Below are 15,433 nucleotides of genomic sequence, written 5' to 3' on the forward strand. Positions count from 1 at the left end.
ATACCTGAGACTGGGTAATTTATAAAGAAGAGAGGTTTAATTGATTCCTAAGGCTGGGGAGGCCTTAGGAAACTTACAATCACGGCAGAAGGCACTACATCACAGGGCAGCAGAAGAGAGAATGAATGCCAGCAGGTGAAATGCCAGACGCTTATAAAACCATCAGATCTAATGAAAACTCACTCACTATCATGAGAACGGCATGGGGGAAGCCATCACCATGATCCAATTACCTCCCAGCGGGTCCCTCAAACAACATGTGGGAAATACGGAGATTACAATTCAACATGAGATTTGGGTGAGGATGCAGTCAAACCACATCACTACACATGAGGAAATTGGGGCAGAGGGAGATCAAATAACTTGTCCATGGTCACGTGACTACTGTCTGGTAAAGCAGGATTAAAATTGAGGCAATTTCATTGTTTTCATAAGAACACGCTAGAATTTAGCTTCTTTTATTGGACAAAATGTAGGTCCCATTGTCCAAGTTGCCATTTTCTCCCAGGTAACCATGAGACATCTGTGAAGAATTTAGCAGCTCAATGGAGTTTATGAATTCTCAAGTACTGAATATTAGAGTTTAAATGTATTCTAGGAATAAGTCTGAAGGCCTCATTTTGTAGCTGAAGATTCTGAGAACAGTTAAGAAGTTAACATATAAAAGAACTAAAAGTAACATGGAGAACTAGAAGTTGTACTCAGGTCCTCTAAATGCTTTTAATCATTTTCCTTTTAGCATGTGTTGAAGCTTAGAACACTACAAGAGAAGGCTATAAGCATTCGTATGTTATCACATGTTTGGAAAACTCACTTTTACTGATACAAATAATTTCAATAAATGTAAAGCACTGTACACCAGGCAATAGGTTATGTATTTTTACATACGATGACTGACTTACTAAAATTTTTAATCATTTTACAGATGACAAAGCTACAACACAAATATTACAGAATGGTTTCTGATCTCATTTAATTCAGAGACTGGCTTTTCTACTTCTTAGCAACCTGATGTAATGGATGCTGCACTGTCCACTGAGATCCCCCTTCTGCTTCTAGCTTTTCCCTCTGAGAGCTGCCTAAGATAAATGGAGCTTTTTTTTTTTTTTTTTTTTTTTGAGACAGAGTCTTGCTCCATTGCCCAGGCTGGAGTACAGGGGACCGATCTCAGCTCACTGCAAGCTCTGCCTCCCGGGTTCACGCCATTCTCCTGCCTCAGCCTCCTGAGTAGCTGGGACTACAGGCACCCACCACCACACACGGCTAATTTTTTGTATTTTTAGTACAGACAGGGTTTCACCGTGTTAGCCAGGATGGTCTCAATCTCCTGACCTCATGATCCGCCCACCTCAGCCTCCCAAAGTATTGGGATTACAGGTGTGAGCCACTGCACCTGGCACTAAATGGAGCTTTTACACCCAAGGCCATGTCCCCTTCCCAAGGGCAGCTCCTATTCAATGGATATACGGACCAATTTTCAAGGGTTATCTCAGCTTTCAGGAACTCAATGTGATGGTGGGGTTGGCAGAGGCCATACAGTGACTACACGACCATCCAACTTCTCGTTTGCTTATCTTGCTTCTTTTACTTTCCTTCACAGGTGTTAATCCCAGAAGCCTTCCCCGGCAAACATCCTGCAGGCTTATCTCTACCTCAGAGTCTGCTTTCATTGAAACTGGACATGTGACATTTAACTATGTGTTTCTTGGAATTAAGAAATCCTTACCAAGCTCTAAGGATAGATCTATTCATAGGTGCAGTGACCATAAATATAAATGCATATAAATGTATATTTATAAATACAGATATAAATAAATATCTCTCTCTGCTCATCCATCCCTTGCCCCAAGGACACATAGGCCCATGATCTGAATGTCATTCCTTGGAAGAGATGTGCTTGGCAATGGCATTTCATGCTTGTTCTGATTACAATTTGACATTGCTGTCCCCATGTTTTAATACTTCAGCTGTACTTTGAAGTTGTGAGGGAGCTGGTTCAGTTTGAAAACATAATGTGCCCAATGTTAGTTTCCTGGGGCTGCCATAACAATATATCCCACATTGTGTGGCTTAAGACAACAGAAATCTTCTGGAGACTGGAAGCCTGAAATCAAGGTGTTGAGATGGGCATGCTCCCTCTGAAGACTGTCGGGAAGAATCCTTCCAGCTTTGGTGGTCCCAGGTGTTCCTTCGCTTGTGGCAGCAAAATTCCAATATCTGCCTCCATCTTTATGTTGGTTTCTTTCTATATCTCTCTGTATCTTCTCTTCTTAAAAGGATACTAGTCATTGGATTTAGGGCCCAGGCTAAATCAAGGATGGTTTCAACTCAAGATTGTTAACTAATAATGCCCATAAAGACCTTACTTCCAAATAAGATCACATTCTGAGGTTCTGAGTAGACACGGATTTGGGGGGACTCTACTTAATCCACTACATGAACGAATATTCACTACAGCACCCCCTCACTCTTCTCCCATCATCCCTCCCTGCCCTGCTCCCTAACTGTTCCTGTTGAGAGCATGTTCAGTTTTCCACACGGGCTTCTCCTCCAATACTAACACATCAGAATTTGGGATTTACTTCTCATTAATTTTTGTATCCCTAAAACCCAGTTCACAGAGGTGTATTAGCCAGGGTTCTATGTGAGAACCAAACAAATAGAATGATAAAGTAGGACATAAAGAGATTTATTGCAAGAAATTGGCTCTCACAATTGTGGGGGCTGGCAAGTCTGAAATTTGTAGGGCAAGTTGGTAGGCTGCAAACTCCCAGGCAGCAGTTGGCACTGTGGCACACAGCTGCGAGTTCTTCCTCAGGGAAACCTCAGTTTTGCTCTTAAGACCTTGAACTGATTGGATAAGACTCATCAGATTATTAAAGATAATCTTCTTTTTTGTTAAAAAAAAAAAAGTCAACTGGTTGTAGATTTTAACCACTTGTACAAAATATCTTCATAGCAACACCCAGGTTAGTGTCTGATTAAATAACTGGGTACTATAGTCCAGCCAAGCTGACTCACAAAACTACCTACCACAGGCAGGGTAGTGTAGTATGGTCTTAACTACTCTGTCTGACCCAAGAGGGCTTTATTTGGCAATATTAGAAACTGATTACTTTTCCTTCTAGGCCATCATGGCCACAGTACAAAATTATTTTATTCATTGAGATTTTAAAAAAATAAATAAATATTTTTACTATTTGAACCCTAACTGTGATTTTTATAGAGCAGATTAACATAAGAATATTCTACAGATGACAATCCTCAAAACATAAGTTGGGATATATGATATCTTTCTTTATGCTAACCAAAGTTAGGCACACAAGGAAATCAATTCCTCATTTGACAACTTACTTGAGGTCCCAGACTGATGAATAGGAGAGCCTGGATTTGAACTCATGCCTACCTAATGGCAGAGCTAGAGCTTACTTTGACTTAAGTTCACTAAGCCATTAAGTAGACAGGACAGGGCTGGATTTCAGTGTTCCTGATTGTCCAATGTTATTTCTCATTTATCACACTAAAGGTGTTCATAATTATGAAACGGAGACAAAATGGCAGAGTGCCTCTTCTGAAGGAGGATAGACATTATAACCTCCAAGTTATGCTCAGCTTAAAAATGCTATTTTAATTTTAAGCCTTATGCTCTTCAAATATAGGCCAAAATAAATCTATTTCGGTTTATATAGACTGGTGTGTCTCGTGTGATAAATGATAATAGCAGAAAAGAAGAATTATGTTCTATGAGAAAATCTAACTACAAACTTAGTTTAGGTGAACTAAATATTAGTCTTATGATGACTGGTAAATATGTACAGGCATAATTCAATAAGATACTCATTCTTCTTTTTTAATAAAGCTCAATTCCAAGATAATTTTCTTAGAAGATTTTTAGGGTTCTCTAAAGAAACAGAATAAGCAGGGTATGTTTCTACATATATGTAATATAGATATAGATAGATTTAGTATAGATATATAGATATTGACATACTAGAGGGGACTCATTAAGAGAATTGGCTTCCACGGTTATGGAGACCGGGAAATCCCACACTCGGCCATCTGTAAGCTGGAGAACCAGAAAAGCTGGTAGTATGGCTCAGTCCAAGTCTGAAGCCCTCAGAACCAGGAAAGCTGACTGTGAAACTCTCAGTCCAAGGCCAAAGGCCTGAAAACGTAAGGAGCCACTGAGGGAAGTCCAGGAGTCTGAAGGCTGGAGAACATGGAGTTCTGATATCCAAGGGCGGGAGAAGATAGACTCATCCACAGAGGAAAGAGATCAAGTGAGCAAATTTGCGTTTCCCCTGCCTTTTTGTTCTATCCCAGTGCTTGGCCGATTGAGTGGTTCATGCCCCCTTTGGGTGAGGACAGAACTTCCTTACACAGTCCACTCATTCACTCTTTCCTGGAAACACCCTCACAGACCTACCACAAAACAATGGTATACCAGCTATCAGGATATCCTTTAATCCAGTCAAGCTAATACCTAAAACTAACCATCACAGAAGTGAAATAAAACTATGTCTTAGGAACCAAAACACCAGAGCACCATGACTCAGTTCCTAAATATTTATAAAATGTGAACATATTTTTACTTGGCATAAAATTTGAAAACATGAAATACTTCAGCAAGCTTGAACAAGAAAAACTTATTAACAAATCTCAGGCTACTGTAATGCATCTTTCATGGTCAGGCAGCTTTGTGAAGCAAATTGAAGTCAACTCTTGTCAGCTTGGACATATTTTCATAATTCTCATTTTGTGCCTATTATTCCTTGTTAATCTCTATACTTCTAAAGTTTGACAGTAGTTACCTGAAGAATCATATTAATTATTATCACAAAAAATATTGCCAACAATTTAGTGTAATTATTCAGCTCTCTAGTTCTCTGTGAAACCAATGGTATTTAATTTTTTAATTATTTATTTATTTTGAGACAGAGTCTCACTCTGTTCCCCAGGCTACAGTGCAGTGGCGCAATCATGACTCATTGTAGTCTCAACCTCCTGGGCTCAAGAGATCTTATAACTTCAGCTTTTCACGTAGTTAGGACTATAGGTGTGCACCACCACGCCCAGCTAGTTTTGTGTGTATGTGTATTTTTTTTTGTAGAGATCAAGTTTCACCATGTTTCCCAGGCTGGTCTTGAACTCCTGGACTCAAGCAATCCACCCACCTTGGCCTCCCAGAGTGCTGGGATTATAGGCATTAGCCATTGTGACTGGCCCAGCAATGGGAAGTTCAAGGATCAACCAGAATAGACTATATAATTCAGAAGTTCTCCCATTCCTTCTGTTCTTCTCTAGTGTACAAGAACTTAACTAATTTTCGTATTTGAAATTGGTCTCCATTGGTGAACAGTCATGTATGTCTAAGAATATTTAATAGCGTTTGCTTTCCTGGTACACTTAAGCATTCCACTGAGTCTTATTTTTTCCCAGAGGTTAACAGCCCCACCCTCCTTTACAAAATGCTGATTTCAGCTGTGGCAACATAACAGGATAATTATGAATAGGAATGTATATGCACATTGTAACAGGGTGTGACAAGTTCAGAGATAAAGCATAGAGCTTATCTGACAGAATAGCATCAGCAAGGGTAATGCATATTTTTATGTAAGTTCATTTGAATAATGAGGGATTTGGTACACTCGTGGATTGAATTGTGTTCTCCGCAAATTAATATGTTGAAACCTTAACCCACAATGTGACTGTGTTTGGAGATAGGGCCTTTAAAGAAGTAATTAAGATTAAATGAGGTCAGAAGGGTAAGGCCTTCATCCAATGGAATGGTGTCCTTATAAGAAGAGGAAGAGACACCAGGGCCATGGTTGTGCACAGAGGAGAGGTCATGTGAGGACATGGCAAGAAGGCTACTTCCTGCAAGCCAAGGAGCAGGGCCGCAGGAGAAATCAACCCTTCCCACACATTGATTTCGGATTTTCAGTCTCCAGAGTTATCAAAAATAAATCTCTATTGTTAAGACATGCAGCCTGTGATATTTTGCTATGGAAGGCTTGGAAAACAACAGTGTATTGTTATTTCAGCAGTTTTATGGGTGCACTCGACTGAGTTTGGGGGTGGGAACTGTGGGTGATCTAATAATATCACCGTACTATACAACTAAATCATTAAACCTAGCACAAGCCTAAGTCACCTCCTCACATGTGTAACACCCATACCTTGGAAAGTGAGCCAAACAGGTACCACACATTGAAATTCACTTCCAAGAAACAACTGGCTCTTTCTTTCAGTTTTACTTCTGGGAAAGATTTGTTGGTGCTCCTTCCTTCACAGCAGGGCAGATGATGCCCAAGAGGAAAGAAGTATATGATTACTAAATAGTGGCCTAGGTTAAGGAGCACCTGTCTCACCAATGCAAAGATACATGATCCAACATAGCTGATTCATGTATGCGAAAGTCAGGGCCATTCCTACAATGGGCAAGTCTGAACAAAACTTGTGAGCGTTCCTTGTCACCTCTAGCATTTTTACACAATTGAAATCCAGTTAAATTTGACAAGATTCATTTTTTAAATGCACTTTTTAAACTTGAGAATAGTTTTAAATTTACAGAAGCTGCTCTGACCATGTGTGGTAGATTAAGCCCCAGTTGTCCATGTCATAATTTGTTGCATCAGGCACCTTTTATTGGCGTCTTTCCATCCTCTATCTCACTTCCTTATACTCCTCCAGTATTCCCTGAGATCACCTCTTACATAAACTGCTTGTACTCGAATACTTGTCTCACGGTCATCTGAGGGAAACTAGACTGAGAGAATCACTCAGGGGTGCTGTGAGGATTAAATTAAGTACTACATGAAAAGCATCTGCACCAGTGCTTGACGGTTAATAGTAGCAGCTCAATAAATGTTAATTATCATAATATCATCGACCCCAAGCCCTATAGAGCTGACTTGGACTCTTTTTGCTCCTCTAGCCTAATTATGTACTAAATTCAGGACTTACGCATCTCTCTTTCTCTTGCTCATATTTTAATAATAGCCCTCAAGAATTATCCACTGTAATTGGGACAAGAGCACATAATGATAAACCAAGGAGCAAAAATGTGTCAAAAGACTCAGTGTGTTTCCCCAGAGTTCTGGGACTAAATGTGCATGAGTAGCTCACACTGAGTACACTCCTCTGATGTGGCTCCAGTTCATGAACTTGACTGGGTTCGCCATCAACTTGTGGGGTTGTTTACCCTCCTGAGGAGTTGAAAAGGCAATGTTGTTGAGCTGGGATTTCCAGCATTATAAACACCTAAAACGCAAGTAAGAAATTATGATTATTCATAATTTAAATGTCTAGTTGATTGGTGTAGAAAGAAAGAGCAGAGAGTCGTAGATTTTAGTTCTGGCTCATATTACTGTGTTTATCTTGGGTAAGTCATTGGATTTCCTCTGAGTCTCAGGTTACTCATGTGAAGATAATATATAATGAATGCATTTAGCTTTTCTCAAAGCTTTAAAAGCCTGTGATTTTTAAAAGACAATAATGTTGGGAGGCCGAGGTGGGCAGATTGCCTGAGCTCAGGAGTTCGAGACCAGCCTAGGCAACACGGTGAAACCCCGCCTCTACTAAAATACAAAAAAAAAAAAAATTAGCTGGGCGTGGCAGCGTGCCTCTGTAGTCCCAGCTACTCGGGAGGCTGAGGCACGAGAACTGCTTGAACCCGGGAGGCAGAGGTTCCAGTGAGCGGAGATTGCGCCACTGCACTCCAGCATGGGTGACTGAGCAAGACTCCATCTCAAAAAAGTCAATAAATGAATTTTCATGATACATTAACCTGCATGTATGGAGAGGTAAGGAAAAAGAGCTGGCCCAGAATCAAGGTGTGAGACCACTATGAAAAAACTGAAGTGCTAACTTGCAAATTTGAAATTTGGATTTTATGGAACTCCCACAACCAGGAACTGCATAGGATTCAATATAAATAAAATTTTTTAGATCATGGTACTTTTCATTTGAAAAGTAATTTTAAAAAGTCTAGTAGTTCAGTTCAGAGGCCCAGCCTGAGCCATTGGCCCAAGCAATGAGTCAATTGCAAAGAGTCCCGAGAGCTGCAGAAAGAGGTGCTATATGCAATGGTACAAAATATAATATGTTGTATGGATTATTTGTCCAAAAATCAATAAATTGCTTTTTCGTATTTGTGCATGAAAATACAAAAAGTGAAACTGACTTGAAATCAAAATGAAACAGACTCACCTATTTCTGTTGACTTAGATAATTAAAGAACAGAATTGACTCGAGCATATAAAATGAGAAGTAAATTGGTTTTTAAAGATTTTTTCCAACATTTGAAAACACAACATATGGCTTTTCATACGCCCTCCCCTCAACTGTGCAAAATTACTAGGTGCTTTTTCTGATCACCCAAGCCTGAAGGCTTAGAGCTAGCTATGCCAACTTCAAGGCCATCAGAGGTTATATGCACATAAGACTAAGGAAAGAAGGGGGCTTCTTATCGAAGGAGAGTGCACACACCCTCCCCCAACATGGCCACCAACAAGCCTGGCACATTTCACCCACATCTGGCATTTTTTGTTCTCTGCTTTAGACATTCTACATTTTTTTCAACTTTTCCTTCCAGATCTATTCAGTCACCAAAGCTTGTCGCTTTTTATTTCCTGTCTCTCTCTTTCATGCTTTCCTTTCTGTTTTATAGCAATCACTGTAATTATGCTTATATCCCTCAGACTTCCACAACATTCACGTATGGAATTTTGTTTTTACTAATTTTTCTCTTTGATCAATCCAAGAATGTGTCATCAAATTAACGTTTAAATAACTCTTCAATCATAAGCTCCTGCTAAAAAGTGTGCTATATTTTCCCATTTCCAACAGGCTGAGCACAGACTTGTTACCAGAGTATTAAGGTTAGTTGTAGCCAAGAAGGAAACTGCCCCCCAACCCCTCCTTACACTGCACCTTCCAACCAATTAAATGAGTCTTTCTTTTAGGAACATTAAGCTTCTCAGCATTGTGGTTTGGCTTATATTATCAGGGTTTATTTATAAGGCTCTTTTAGTTCCTCAGTGTCACTTATTGAACTCTTCCCAGCCTCCAAGCTCTAACTCATATAAAGTAACTTTTTCCAATAAATTTTCCCTTTCTAACATGGTTCAAACTGAATATCCTCTTATATGATATTCTGTGTCATGTAGAATCTTTAACTATAATTATCAACAATAATAATATAAATAGTAAATATCGGCCATATTTCTTATTTTGTATTGTAAATTATTTTTTGAATATGTCTCATATCCTTGCTTCTACACTTACATTATGGTCTCTGAGACTAGATTCTGTTATATTTTCAGATTAGAGAAAAATTTTAACTCAATTTTTATCAACCAAGCTAATATGTATACTACCTCTCTTTGTTAGCACTATTAGCAGGCACTAATAGACGCAAATTGTTGGAATTTGTGTCCTAGAAGATTGGTTATCTCACAGATCTGTGTTAGTGAGATACATATATTTATCAGAAATTTTCAATAAAATATATTCTAAATCTTTTTTATATATTTAGAGATTAATAAATTCTACTTATTAAATGAAATAATATACTTATTGAATAATTGCATAGTAAATTTTTGTGATAATAAATAAACCTATTTCTTATTTTGGTAATGGGAATGTTTTAAAATTTACTGTGGTGATGGTTGTACAACTGTGTAAATGTACTAAAAATACACACTTAATGCAGGTGAATTTTATGTATCTAAATTATTCCTCAATAAAACTGTTAAAAATTATATTGTCATGCACAGAATAATTTTCTTCTTAAAGCTATTTGTTTAAATTATTTTTAAAATCCAGCAGCCAACATCAACCATCTGAATTTCAGTTTATCACCACCCCCATGAAATGTTTATCTGAATTACAAAATATCATATTCACTGCCAATATTATATTTTCTTTGCATTTCCACAAGATTAAAGTATGAAAGACATTTTCTATAGAGTTCCCAAATCACCATTTATCATGTTCTTTGCCATGGCCATATTGAAAGGAACTGTGAGGAAAATTAGACCAAATTCATGTTTATGTTTACATGCACACACACGCATGCACATAATTTAATGTGTAGGTTTCATTTGCTTAACTAGGCTTTCATTTGAATCTGCTGTGAAAACACCATGGCAATTTCAGACAGAGCAAGGACAAATCTAGGCCAAAGCCCTCCTTTAACAAAGAGCTGTATTGCATAGCAGGCTCATTCGGAATGCCATCCAATTAACACTGAATATTTCTCTCAGTCAATACATCGTTAACTTAATTCCTTTCAAATTGAACTTCCTCTGTTCTGATATTGGCACATTAGGAGTTATTATCACTCTGCCTCTGCTGAATGGTTCTGGTGCAGGACTGTTCAGAACATCCCGCTGTTCACCCTCCTATACCCAAAGTATAGTATCACTAACAGTGCCTCCTGCACCTTAGCACATGTCAATGTATTCTAAAATAACACACCATAACTCTCTATGGTCATTATGATAATATACTGGAAGTAAACCTTTTAATCTAACTAAATAAAACAAATATACTTGTACACACACAATCTGCTTTCATCAACACTCTACACGAACAGAATCTGACTGCTCTAGTCAAGTAGTTTTCTGGGTCTCAGAGTCCTTTTCTATGCCTTTTGGTGCTTACAACTTGCAGTTTTTATATATCACATAGTTCATTTAACTCTCTTTTCCTCTTCATAACATTGTAGGTTTCAGTGCTTGACTGAAGGTGGTGCAATGAAAATGCAAAAGATGAGTTCAAAAGTTGGGTTTTCTTCTTTGATAACACAGACTAGAAACCTCAGGCTCATGACTCTGGATTCTGTTCTCCTCCCCTTTACAATCTGATCAGCAGTCTCTGCTTGCATATTTTATCCCCAGACTAATTTGACACTGGCTGAGGGTGGGTTGGCCTGGACGGAGTGGCGAAAGAAATAAACAAAGAATAAAGTCCAAAAGGAAATGAGGTTTATCTATTCCGTTCCATTTTCACTGATTTTCCTCTCAGTGTCGGACATTTAGATTAGGTCTTCATACCTGGAAGTAGCAGGGGAATAATTATTCTAGCTCAGTTTATTTTTTTTAATTTTTGATTATTACGGACACATAATAGTAATACATGTTTATGGAGTACTTGCGATATTTTGATACAAGCATACAATCTGCATTGTATTTTGCATCGCATGTGTTTTGATACATGCTTGTATCAAAATATCACAGCAACTGAGGTATACGTTACCTCAAGCATTTATCATTTCTTTGTGTTAGGAAAATTCAAATTCTATTTTTTTCAGTTATTTTCAAATATACAATAATTATTCTGCTTAACAGTGGTCTGAAGAATCTATTATGGCTTACAGTTAGTGTTTCCCAAAATTATACCACCAGAACAGAGGCTGACTTAGCCTTCAAAGAACTTGATTATGTGTTTAATTATACCTTAGATAATAAATAATGTTTGATGTTTTAAATTCATAGCCATTGTTAATGAAGTGCTGCCAACATTTCAGCAGAAAAAATATGTTTGTAGAAAAATAAGCAACATATGTAAGTTACCAATAATATCCATAAGAGCAGCATTATATTATCTAGGTATAGAGAACTTTCAGTATACTACATATCATTTTCCAAATTACAAGATGTAGTAATGAAGCACAACAAAATTATCTTTTGAAATTATTAGATATACTGAAGATTTTCTGTGAAATTAGAAAACATGTAAAAGAAAATGGATGCTTCCTTTTCTTTAATAAAGAATATTTTCTACTGCTATATTATTTAGATATGTGACATTGTTTTAAAAGAAAAAGAAACATTCTACAAATTGCAGTGGTGTTCACATAAAAAGAATCACAGAAAATTGCATAGTTTGATTATCTAAAGAAATCAAGTATGAATGATAAAATGAATATACTTGTATTTAATTGGGATATTGTAAAGGTTAATGAAATCAAACAACCTTGAAGGGATATAGGTGATGGTTAATATACCACACTGAATTTTTGGATGAATAGTAAAAGAAAACAACCTGATTCTTTTCTGTTTTCTCCAATATTCAAACCAAGTGCAACTCCGGGGAATTATTAGAGAGACAAATTAAAACAATAGATGGACTTGCAGTTGCCTGCATAAGAATGTCTTCACAAAGCCTCCTGACAATTTCAGAGATTCTAAGGTGGTCTATTTACTTTCAAATCAAGAATGCTGCATTTTCTCCTCTTACCAGGCTGTCAATCTCTGAGCTCCCCTTCCCACAAAATAATTTCAAAACACCATGAAAGTATTTTCTTGGGTGTTTTATAAGATACATCTTGTATGATATGTATAAGACTATTTTTTAATGATAGAAGAAAAATATGTAGGCGATTACTATCTCCCAAAATGTGAATCTTCATTTTGGGTATTATGTGAAAGCAATTATTTTTAAGGAATACCATTTCAACATGCATTTTAAAGAGAGCATAATCAATTTACTACTCTATTCCACATAATTAAAATATTCTGTTCATATTTTATGTATCATTGAGTTAAATTACTCAGTCAAAGAATAGCTATGTTAACACCTGGCTTTCTATAAGTTTTGTCCCTAGAGTTTCAGGTCTGCAGACGGGTAATTTTGTTCTCGATATTATGGAAGATGTTTTGGATAAATAAATATTTTTGTCACTGACTAGTCTAATCCTTATAAGAAAATTTATTCTTTTTTTGATAGAAGGTTTATACAGATATCCAAAATATATAATGGGAACACTTGTGGGTAAAAATGTCTAATTGTATAGCATTTAATTGCACCTATCATACTGAAGGTCCATGCAAAGAAGACTATATGTTTATAAAATAAATTATCAAATTGGGCTCTAGGGAATTTCTGCTCCCAGTAATTGAGGAGTGGCTTTTGCAGATGAACCTTCCTTCTGAGAACAACCAGAAAGGATGGAATTTAAAAAAATGTCTCTGAAAGCATGGAAGGGGTAAAAAGAGGCTTAAGGGATAACAATCCCAGAAACAAAAAATACACAAAGATAAGAACTCAAAATTTATTACTACTTTTCCCTTTGAGGTGTTTGCTGATTCTCAAGAGGCGACAGACTTTGAGAAGCTGAGCAGAGCTTCCAGCAATGCTATGTGTCTGGGAGTAAGCAAAATTTTTAGTATGGCCCACAGAGAAGAAGGGACTCTGAAAAAGGGTCTAGACTCTCAATTAGAACTGATGGAGGATGAGATCTTAAGGCATGGGTAAGCAAATGGATCAGCCTGGACAGAGACTGAAATCCAACTTGGAATCACATCAATTCTTGATTGGATTAAGGAGATGTATTCTTAGCCTAAATAGTTACCAGAAGCAAAATGAAATTCCCTCCAGATAAATCTAACATTATCTCTACATTTTCTTTATTAGTTATGTGAGGCACTCGATAAAAGTTTTAGTGTATTCCATGAGACATGCTAACAGAATGAACAAAAAAGGAAAAACCCTAATAGTAAGAATATACAAAACATCTTTATATTCATGTTGCCAGATATTAATTTTAAAATAACTATTATTACTACGCTCAAAATATAGATGACATAATAAAAATGTTATCAGAGAACTTGAAACAATAAAAATATCAAATGGACATTCTACAAGTATAAAATATAACCTAAATGAAAAATTTATATATGGATTTAATAGCAAATTAGTCAAAAAACCAGAAGAGAGAATTAGTGAACTGGACAATAAGTAAACCGAAGGTATAAATGAAACACATGGAGAAAAAAAGGATGAGATGTAAAGGACACAGTGAAAAGATATAAAATGTCTTTACTTAGAGTCAGGGAAGAGGAGTGAAAGAGAATGGGGAAGATGCAATAGCAGAAATGAACTATGATCTTAGAAATCAAGATAAGGATTACTTAGGGAGAATAGGAACTGAAAGAGAGAATGAGAAAGGCTTAGAGTTTGGGCATATTCTTTTTCTTGATCTGGGTGCTTGATCAAAGGTGTGAAAATTAATTGTGCTGCACACTAAAGATATACGTGCTTTTCTGTATGTATTTTTCATTTCAATTTGAAGTAAAAATGTATAACAACAACAACAATAATAATAAACTCTACAAATTCCCAAGCATAATGAACACAATGAAAATACCCCTATGCACAGCCGAGTGGAATTCCTGAAAACAAAACCCAGCTATATGATGCTTCTAAGATACACGTCTTTAATTAAAGGACAAAGAAAGGCCGACTGTAAATGAATTGAAAAAAGATAAATCAGGATCACCTTACCAAGAGAATGCTTATATAACTATCCAAATATCATGGAAAGTAGACATCAAGGCATAAAGCAATTCTGGATATAAAGAAGGATGTTTCATAATGATAAAAAAACAAATCCACCAGAAAGATACATTTGCATGCAATCCAAAAGGTAGCTTCAACATATGGGAAGAGATATTTTAACAATCCCTCTTTATGGCTGATAAAACAAGCAGACCAAAAAATAAGTTAGACTATAGAAAATCTGCAAAGCACAAGTAAAAATTCAAACTGAATGTCAATTATGACATGCAAAACAAGACAGAAAACACATATTATTTGCAAGTACTGATAAAATACTCACCAAAATTGAACTAGTCAAAATGCACCTAGTCGTTTTATAAATGAGAAAGTTGAACTAATTATCTCTGAGAGCAAGTGAAATGAAGCAATTGGCTCAAGGTTATAATGAAAGTGAGAGAGCACAGATCTGAATCAGAGCACAGATCTGGACTCAGGTCCACATTGTTGCAGCCACTTCAACTTAAATAAGTGAGACACAAAGCATATTCTAATAAAGACTTTGCAACTTCATGTCTAGTTGCCTATACAAGAGGCTGCTCTGAAGATTGTGCCATAGATATAAAAAGAAAACTCTACTGACTGTCGTTTTCTATTCTAACTAATGGTAAAATAGTGTCAGAATGTGGGCAAATTCAGAGCCATAAATATATTGAGGGAAGCTTTCAATTTGTATTTGACAACATGATTAGGGTGTAATGATCCCAAACATAGGTTATAATAAGTCATTGTAACTTTCTCAACCCTACTGTAGTCCTCTAGAAATTTGACAGTAACAAGGAGGTCTACAGATATTTTTGCTCTGTGCATATTGGAAAAGAGTGTGGCTCTTCCCTAAATTTCTGTGGAAATAGGAACAGGCATAGAAAAAAACAGTATATATTTTTGGTTAGTGCTATCTATATAAAATATTAATATTAGCAATGGCTGTAAGATTGAACATTCTATGCATATTAGTATATTAGCTAACTTTATTATTTGAGACAGAATCTTGCTCTATCACCCAGGCTAGAGTGTAGTGGCACAATCTTGGCTCACTGCAACCTCTGCCTTCCGGGTTCAAGTGATTCTCGTGCCTCAGCCTCCCAAG

The 15,433-nt window shown here is 36.8% G+C and overlaps 1 long non-coding RNA gene across 1 annotated transcript in view; it reads right to left on the reverse strand.

Annotated features, from left to right (window-relative positions):
- The window catches only part of LOC112206266 (uncharacterized), a 305,507-nt gene extending 290,548 nt beyond the window's left edge, over positions 1-14,959 (reverse strand). Inside the window, exon 1 of the long non-coding RNA XR_008540616.2 lies at positions 14,627-14,959. This is a non-coding gene — a long non-coding RNA (uncharacterized LOC112206266). The remainder of the gene's footprint in view (positions 1-14,626) is intronic.
- Between the last annotated feature and the right edge of the window lie 474 nt (positions 14,960-15,433).

Source organism: Pan troglodytes, chromosome 17 (assembly GCF_028858775.2).
Source record: "Pan troglodytes isolate AG18354 chromosome 17, NHGRI_mPanTro3-v2.0_pri, whole genome shotgun sequence".
Classification (NCBI taxonomy): domain Eukaryota; kingdom Metazoa; phylum Chordata; class Mammalia; order Primates; family Hominidae; genus Pan; species Pan troglodytes.